This window comes from Oncorhynchus gorbuscha, unplaced genomic scaffold (genome assembly GCF_021184085.1).
Source record: "Oncorhynchus gorbuscha isolate QuinsamMale2020 ecotype Even-year unplaced genomic scaffold, OgorEven_v1.0 Un_scaffold_4603, whole genome shotgun sequence".
Taxonomy (NCBI): domain Eukaryota; kingdom Metazoa; phylum Chordata; class Actinopteri; order Salmoniformes; family Salmonidae; genus Oncorhynchus; species Oncorhynchus gorbuscha.
Window position 1 is genome coordinate 20001 of NW_025748588.1, and position 9594 is coordinate 29594.

At 51.8% G+C, this 9594-nt stretch overlaps 1 pseudogene; it reads right to left on the bottom strand.

The window, feature by feature from the left end:
- The window catches only part of LOC124028659, a 23740-nt pseudogene extending 16582 nt beyond the window's left edge, over positions 1-7158 (bottom strand).
- Between the last annotated feature and the right edge of the window lie 2436 nt (positions 7159-9594).

Genomic DNA, 9594 nt, shown 5'->3' on the forward strand with positions numbered 1-9594 from the left:
ACTCATTCCAGGGTTTTACTACTACTCATTCCAGGGTTTACTACTACTCATTCCAGGGTTTTACTACTACTCATTCCAGGGTTTTACTACTACTCATTCCAGGGTTTTACTACTACTCATTCCAGGGTTTTACTACTACTCATTCCAGGGTTTTACTACTACTCATTCCAGGGTTTTACTACTACTCATTCCAGGGTTTTACTACTACTCATTCCAGAGTTTTACTACTACTCATTCCAGGGTTTTACTACTACTCATTCCAGGGTTTTACTACTACTCATTCCAGGGTTTTACTACTACTCATTCCAGGGTTTTACTACTACTCATTCCAGGGTTTTACTACTACTCATTCCAGAGTTTTACTACTACTCATTCCAGAGTTTTACTACTACTCATTCCAGGGTTTTACTACTACTCATTCCAGAGTTTTACTACTACTCATTCCAGGTTTTACTACTACTCATTCCAGGGTTTTACTACTACTCATTCCAGGGTTTTACTACTACTCATTCCAGGGTTTTACTACTACTCATTCCAGGGTTTTACTACTACTCATTCCAGGGTTTTACTACTACTCATTCCAGGGTTTTACTACTACTCATTCCAGGGTTTTACTACTACTCATTCCAGGGTTTTCTTTATTTTGACTATTTTCTACATTGTAGAATAAATGTGAAGACATAAAACTTTTAAATACAACATATGGAATCATGTAGTAACCAAAAAAGTGTTAAAACAAATCAAAATATATTTTATATATGATCACAGCTTGGAATGAGAAGCTGTCCAGGGTTTTGACTGGTAATGTGTGTGTGTGTGTGTGTCATTCCATATGTTTTTATTGTTGTGTGTGTGTGCTATATTAAATGCTGAAGGGTATATTGTTTTATTGTTGGTGCGGTGCTTATAAATATATTGTTTTAAATATATGCTGAAGGGGTGGGCTGTTTAATAAGTTGTTATAAGAGTGTTATAACCTGGTGCTGCTAGGAGGAGCATTCCACGTTAATGCAGTAAGAGTTGTTATAAGAGTGTTATAACCTGGTGCTGCTGTCGGAGGAGCTCCACGTTAATGCAGTAAGAGTTGTCATAAGAGTGTTATAACCTGGTGCTGCTGTCGGAGCAGCTCCACGTTAATGCAGTAAGAGTTGTCATAAGAGTGTTATAACCTGGTGCTGCTGTCGGAGCAGCTCCATGTTAATCCAGTAAGAGTTGTCATACTCAAGAGTGTTATAACCTGGTGCTGCTGTCGGAGAGCTCCATGTTAATGCAGTAAGAGTTGTAAGAGTGTTATAACCTGGTGCTGCTGTCGGAGGAGCTCCATGTTAATGCAGTAAGAGTTGTCATAGAGGGTTATAACCTGGTGCTGCTGTCGGAGGAGCTCCACGTTAATGCAGTAAGAGTTGTCATAAGAGTGTTATAACCTGGTGCTGCTGTCGGAGCAGCTCCATGAGGCTGTTGTATTGCTCTGAGGAGCCAGGAGACGGGACTACAGGAGACCGAGCCAGGGTTCCTCCTCACTGACTGGAGCACTGGGGACCTGTGGGGGAAACGGAAACGGGATACCGAGTCAGTTGGACAACGGAGGTGAAGAGGTGGTGACAGGAGACTCAGGAGACAGGAGAGTCAGTTGTACAACGGAGGTGAAGAGGTGGTGACAGGAGAGAGGAGACAGGAGACGGGGAGACAGGAGAGTCAGTTGTACAACGGAGGTGAATTCCAGGTGGTGACAGGAGAGAGGAGACAGGAGAGTCAGTTTTACAACGGAGGTGAAGAGGTGGTGACTCATTCCAGAGGAGACAGGACATTCCAGGGAGACAGGAGAGTCAGTTGTACTCAACGCTTTCAACCAAAAATGTGTCTTCCGTATTTAACCTAACCCCTCTGACTCAGAGAGGAGTTACTCCTACTCATTCCGAGAGGGATTTTTAACACATAAACAAATATGTACACACACACAAACACAATTACCGACACACACACAGAAGAGAGTGAGATAGAGAGTGGTGTGAAAAGTCAACAGCAGGAGATTATATATATCACACACACACACACACACACACACACACACACACACACACACACACACACACACACACACACACACACACACACACACACACACACACACACACACACACACACACACACACACACACACACACACACACACGTGTCTTGGTCTCCCCCTGTCCTCTCCATCCCCCTGTTCCTCCCTCCCTCCCCCTCCCTCCTTTCCCTATTGTTCCTCCTTTCCCTCCCCCTGCCCTCCTTTCCATGCCCTAGTCTCCCTCCCCCTGCCCTCCTTTCCCTCCCCCTGCCCTCCTTTCCATCCTCCCCCTCCCTATCCCTCCCCCTGCCCTCCTTTCCCTCCCCCTGCCCTCCTTTCCCTATGCTTCCCCCTCCTCCTCTCCCTCCCCCTGCCCTCCTTTCTCCTCCTCTCCCTCCCCTGCCCTAAGAGTTCCTCCATCCCTCCCTCCCTCCCCCTGCCCTCCTTTCCCTCCCCCCCTCCCCCTGCCCTCCCTCCTCTCCCTCCCCCTGCCCTCCTTTCCCTCCCCTCCTTTCCCTCCCTCCCCTGCCCTCCTTTCCCTCTCCCTCCCCTAAGCCCTCCTTTCCCTCCTTATCCCCCTCCTCCCTCCCTCCCCCTGCCCTCCTTTCCCTCCCCCTCCCCCCCTCCCTCTCCCTCCCTCCCCTGCCCTCCCCTTTCCCTCCTTTTTCCTCCCCCCCTCCCTCCCCTCCCTCCCCCTGCCCTCCATTTCCCTCCCCCTGCCCTCCTTTCCCTCCTCTCCCCTCCCTCCCCTCCCCCTCCTCCCTTCCCTCCCTCCCCCTGCCCTCCCCCTCCTCCATTCCCTCCTCTCCCTCTCCCCCTGCCCCCTCCTTTCCATCCCTCCCTCCTCTCCCTCCCCTGCCCTCCTTTCCCTCCCCCTGCCCTCCTTTCCCTCCCCTCCCTCCTCCCTCCTTTCCCTCCTCCCCCTGCCCCTCCTCCCTTCCCTCCCCCCCTGCCCCTCCTTTCCCTCCCCTGCCCCCTCCCTCCTTCCCTCCCCCTGCCCTCCTTTCCCTCCCCCTGCCCTCCTTTCCATCCTCTCCCTCCCTCCCCTCCCCCTGCCCTCCTTTCCTCTCTCCCCTGCCCTCCTCCCTCCTCCTCCCTCCCTCCCCCTGCCCTCCTTTCCCTCCTCTCCCTCACCCTGCCCTCCTTAACACCCACAGTCCTCCTCGTGTTGCAAAACTAAAGTGTGAAGAGTAAAAGCCTCCACCTTGGTGATGTCTACAGGCAGGCCTCCCTTGGTGGCGCTGATCATCTGGTCCAGTCCTTTAGCGTGTCGGAGATGGACCGCCGCTCCCTGCATGTCCTTCATCTGTTTAGAACGCAGCGCCGCGCGGACGAACGCCTGTCGCCGCAGCAACAGGAAGTCCAACTGCTGCTGGGCTGCACCACAGGAAGGGACGTCACAGGGGGGAGGGAGTCAGGATGTGGATGTATGTGTGAGGGAGGGGGAGAGGGAAATGTGTGTGTGTGTGTGTGTGTGTGTGTGTGTGTGTGTGTGTGTGTGTGTGTGTGTGTGTGTGTGTGTGTGTGTGTGTGTGTGTGTGTGTGTGTGTGTGTGTGTGTAGGGAGGCAGAGTAGCTAATGTAGAGGTGTCAATGGGAGAATGAATTTGTTCACATCAAGGGATGAATTTAACACATCTATGAGTGCACACACACACACACACACACACACACACACACACACCGACACACTGACATACAAACTGACACACAGACATACAAACTGACACCAACATACACACACCTTTAAGCCCCAGTCTGGAGCCCTGTGGTGTGTTGCCTCCGGAACCTGGTGTGGGAGGGGTCGGGGCTTTGCCTTTCTGGACTGGAGCTCCCACTGCAGGCTGGGGGAGGGGGGGACGAGAGAGATAGACGAGAGAGAGACGAGAGACGAGAGAGACAAGAGAGAGAGAGACAAGAGAGAGAGACAGAGACGAGCGAGAGAGACGAGAGAGACAGAGAGAGAGACGAGAGAGAAGAGACGGGAGAGAGAGACGAGAGAGAGAAAGAGAGAGAGAGAGAGAGAGACGAGAGAGAGGAGAGAGACGGGAGAGATGGGAGAGAGAGAGAGAGAAGAGAGAGAGAGAGAGAGACGAGAGAGACGAGAGAGAGAGAGGGAGACGAGAGAGAGAGAGGGAGACGAGAGAGAGGAGTTAAGTGAACGGAAGTTAAATATTGTAAGCATGAACATACTCCCTGTTCTGCGTGTCCAGGACATAGCATCCATATTTTCCAGAACAATCTTGAGCGTCAAGAAATCTCATGACATCATCAGTATCAGTATAATAGGTCATGGTGGTTACCTTGGCCAATTCCCCTGTTCCGTCCTCCTCTTCTGCGTCTGCGTCCTGATTGGCTAGTTTCATGGCCGTCTCCAGGACGCCCATGAAGTTCTGCTGGCTGCTCTCTGAGCCCTGCAGCGGAGGACAGCCTGGGCCACAACAACACAGTACATAGTAAACACAGAGAACAAAACCACGCTACAGTGTACACTTTACAAACACGCTACGGAGTACACGGTACAAACACGCTACGGTGTACACGGTACAAACACGCTACGGTGTACACTTTACAAACACGCTACGGAGTACACGGTACAAACACGCTACGGTGTACACGTTACAAACACGCTACGGTGTACACGTTACAAACACGCTACGGTGTACACGCTACAAACACGCTACGGTGTACACGTTACAAACACGCTACGGTGTACACGTTACAAACACGCTACGGTGTACACGCTACAAACACGCTACGGTGTACACGTTACAAACACGCTACGGTGTACACGTTACAAACACGCTACGGTGTACACGCTACAAACACGCTACGGTGTACACGTTACAAACACGCGGTGTACACGCTACAAACACGACGGTGTACACGTTACAAACACGCTACGGTGTACACGCTACAAACACGCTACGGTGTACACGTTACAAACACGCTACGGTGTACACGCTACAAACACGCTACGGTGTACACGGTACAAACACGCTACAAACACGCTACAAACACGCTACAAACACACTACGGAGTACACGCTACAAACACGCTACACGGTACAACAAAAATGCTACGGAGTGTACACGCTACAAACACGCTACGGGTGTACAAACACGCTACGGAGTACAAAACACACTACGGAGTACAAACGCGATTGTACAAACACACTACGGAGTACACGCTACAAACACGCTACGGAGTACACGCTACAAACGCGCTACGGCGTACACGCTACAAACACGCCACGGCTACACAAACACGCTACGGCGTACACACACTACAAACACGCTACAAACGCGCTACAAACGGCGTACAACACACTACAAACACGCTACGGTGTACACGCTACAAACACGCTACGGCGTACGGACACGCTACAAACACGCTACAAACACGCTACGGCGTACACGCTACAAACGCGCTATGGCGTACATGCTACAAATACGCTATGGCGTACACGCTACAAACACGCTACGGCATACACGCTACAAACACGCTACAGCATACACGCTACAAACACGCTACGGTGTACACGCTACAAACGCGCTATGGCGTACACGCTACAAACACACTACAAACACGCTACGGCGTACACGCTACAAACACACTACAAACACGCTACGGCGTACACGCTACAAACACGCTACGGCGTACACGCTACAAACACGCTACAAACACGCTACGGCGTACACGCTACAAACATGCTACAAACACGCTACGGCGTACACGCTACAAACGCGCTACAAACACGCTACGGCGTACACGCTACAAACACGCTACAAACACGTTACAAACACGCTACGGCATACACGTCTAGAGAGGTTTGCAGTGTGTGCAAACCTGGTCGAGAATGACAGGAAACGTATGATCTCTGTAATTGCAAACAAAGGTTTCTGTACCAAATATTAAGTTCTGCTTTTCTGATGTATCAAATACTTATGTCATGCAATAAAATGCAAATTAATTACTAAAAAAAAAATCAAACAATGTGATTTTCTTGATTTTTGTTTTAGATTCCGCCTCTCACAGTTGAAGTGTACCTATGATAATAATTACAGACCTCTACATGCTTTGTAAGTAGGAATACCTGCAAAATCAGCAGTGTATCAAATACTTGTTCTCCCCACTGTAGATGATAAAAGCTGCAGTTAAATGCAGGTTACCTGGTGGTACAGGGAGATCAGCCAGGTTGACTGGGCGTCCAGCCTTATGAGACCTGATGGCATCCTGGTATTGCTGTTACATATACACACACACACACACACACACACACAGAGAAAAACATTAGTACGATATATCCAAGCAGGTATACATTACAGTGTGTGTGAGACGTTTCTGCTGTCAAAAGCATGGAACTTTTGGAGTTATTTTTCATTCTTTGTGTGTGTGTGTGTGTGTGTGTGTGTGTGTGTGTGTGTGTGTGTGTGTGTGTGTGTGTGTGTGTGTGTGTGTGTGTGTGTGTGTGTGTGTGTGTGTGTGTGTGTGTGTGTGTGTGTGTGTGTGTGTAAGTGAACCACCAGTCATTTCTTTGATGTGTGTGTGTGTGTAAGTGAACCACCAGTCATTTCTTTGATGTGTGTGTGTGTGTGTGTGTGTGTGTGTGTGTGTGTGTGTGTGTGTGTGTGTGTGTGTGTGTGTGTGTGTGTGTGTGTGTGTGTGTGTGTGTGTGTGTGTGTGTGTGAACCACCAGTCATTCCTTTGATGTGTGTGTACCTTGACGATGCGCTGGTGCATGCGTGCCTTGCGGTCGTCTCCTTTGCTCTTGGCCCCCTCTGCTGCAGCTTTGTATCTGTCCATCCTCTGCTGTAACGCTTCCCCTACACTGCCTGGGGCTGGGAGGGCTGTCTCACACACACACACACACACACACACACACACACACACACACACACACACACACACACACACACACACACACACACACACACACACACACACACACACACTCTCCACTGAGCGACCTGGCACAAAATGGCTGCCGTGCATCAACCAGATGGGAGCTACACATTGGTGATGGAGGTGATTTCCCCTTTAGAAAGACCCTTTATATATCCAATCCATCATTATAATTAATATTATGTGTGTTACCGGAGTCGGCCACCGGGGAGCTGCAGGGGAGCTGCAGGGGAGGGCCTGGAGGAAGACTGGGGAGGAGCTGAACGCTCTACCACTGCATCTCCTGAGGAGAGAGAGAGGGATGAGAAGAAAGAGGAGTTGCGCCGTAAGGGGGGGGTTGAGATCAGATGTTTAGGGGTCAGGGCAGAATGTACGAAGTGTCTCAGATTAAGAGTCCTGATCTAGGATCAGGTTCCCCATGCCCTCTTTTTCATTGTGATCTAAAAGGGAAAACTGATCCCAGATCAACACTCTCTCAGAGACTGAGACACTATTAATTCCAGACCTTGGTCTTCTAGTCTCTAGCAGGTCTTTAGGGATGAGACTGAGACACTATGAATATAGACCCTGGTCTTCTAGTCTCTAGCAGGTCTTTAGGGATGAGACTGAGACACTATGAATACAGACCCTGGTCTTCTAGTCTCTAGCAGGTCTTTAGGGATGAGACTGACACTATGAATACAGATCCTGGTCTTCTAGTCTCTAGCAGGTCTTTAGGGATGAGACTGAGACACTATGAATACAGACCCTGGTCTTCTAGTCTCTAGCAGGTCTTTAGGGATGAGACTGACACTATGAATACAGACCCTGGTCTTCTAGTCTCTAGCAGGTCTTTAGGGATGAGACTGAGACACTATGAATACAGATCCTGGTCTTCTAGTCTCTAGCAGGTCTTTAGGGATGAGACTGAGACACTATGAATACAGACCCTGGTCTTCTAGTCTCTAGCAGGTCTTTAGGGATGAGACTGACACTATGAATATAGACCCTGGTCTTCTAGTCTCTAGCAGGTCTTTAGGGATGAGACTGAGACACTATGAATACAGACCCTGGTCTTCTAGTCTCTAGCAGGTCTTTAGGGATGAGACTGACACTATGAATACAGATCCTGGTCTTCTAGTCTCTAGCAGGTCTTTAGGGATGAGTTTCAAATGACAGCCTATAGGCCCTAGTAGTGCACTATATAGGGAATAGGGTGTCATTGATAAACCAAGCTCACCTGGAGGGGGAGGTAGAGAGCTGAGGTCCACTGGTTCCCCTCTGTCCAACGCCTCTACTACTGGGTCTAGTTTCTGTACAAGGAGGGGTGGTGGAGAGGGAGAGGAGGTGGTGGAGAGGGAGAGGAGAGGGAGAGGAGAGGGAGAGGTGGAGGAGAGGGAGAGGTGGAGGAGAGGGAGAGGAGAGGGAGAGGTGGAGGAGAGGAGGGGAGAGGGAGAGGTGGAGGAGAGGGAGAGGGAGAGGAGAGGGAGAGGTGGTGGAGAGGGAGAGGTGGAGGAGAGGGAGAGGTGGAGGAGGGAGGGAGGTGGGGAGAGGAGAGAGGGAAGAGGGAGAGGAGAGGGAGAGGTGGAGGAGAGGGAGAGGAGGTGGTGGAGAGGGAGAGGAGGTGGAGAGGAGGTGGAGAGGGAGAGGAGGTGGAGAGGTGGTGGAGAGGGAGAGGTGGTGGAGAGGTGGTGGAGAGGGAGAGGTGGTGGAGAGGGAGATATGGTGGAGAGGGAGAGGTGGTGGAGAGGGAGAGGTGGTGGAGAGGGAGAGGAGGTGGAGAGGTGGTGGAGAGGGAGAGGTGGTGGAGAGGGAGAGGTGGTGGAGAGGGAGAGGAGGTGGAGAGGGAGATATGGTGGAGAGGGAGAGGTGGTGGAGAGGGAGAGGTGGTGGAGAGGTGGTGGAGAGGGAGAGGTGGTGGAGAGGGAGAGGAGGTGGAGAGGTGGTGGAGAGGGGAGGAGGTGGTGGAGAGGGAGAGGTGGTGGAGAGGTGGTGGAGAGGGAGAGGTGGTGGTGGAGAGGAGAGGAGGTGGAGAGGAGGTGGAGAGGGAGAGGAGGAGGTGGAGAGGGAGAGGAGGTGGAGAGGAGGAGGAGAGGGAGAGGAGGTGGTGGAGGAGAGGAGGAGGAGAGGAGGTGGAGAGGGAGGAGGGGAGAGGGAGATATGGTGAGAGGAGAGGTGGGTGGAGGGGGAGGAGGTGGGAGGTGGTGGAGAGGGAGAGGTGGTGGAGAGGTGGAGGAGAGGTGGTGGAGAGGGAGAGGAGGTGGAGAGGTGGTGGAGAGGGAGAGGTGGAGAGGGGTGGAGAGGGAGGAGGTGGAGAGGTGGTGGAGAGGGAGAGGTGGAGGTGGAGAGGAGAGGAGGTGGAGAGGAGGTGGAGAGGGAGAGGAGGAGGTGGAGAGGGAGAGGAGGTGGAGAGGAGGTGGAGAGGGAGAGGAGGTGGTGGAGAGGGAGAGGAGGTGGAGAGGAGGTGGAGAGGGGAGGAGGTGGTGGAGAGGGGAGGAGGTGGAGAGGGGAGGTGGAGAGGGAGAGGAGGTGGAGAGGTGGGTGGAGAGGGAGAGGTGGTGGAGAGGTGGTGGAGAGGGAGAGGAGGTGGAGAGGTGGTGGAGAGGGAGAGGTGGTGGAGAGGGGAGGAGAGGAGAGAGGTGGAGAGGGAGAGGTGGTGGA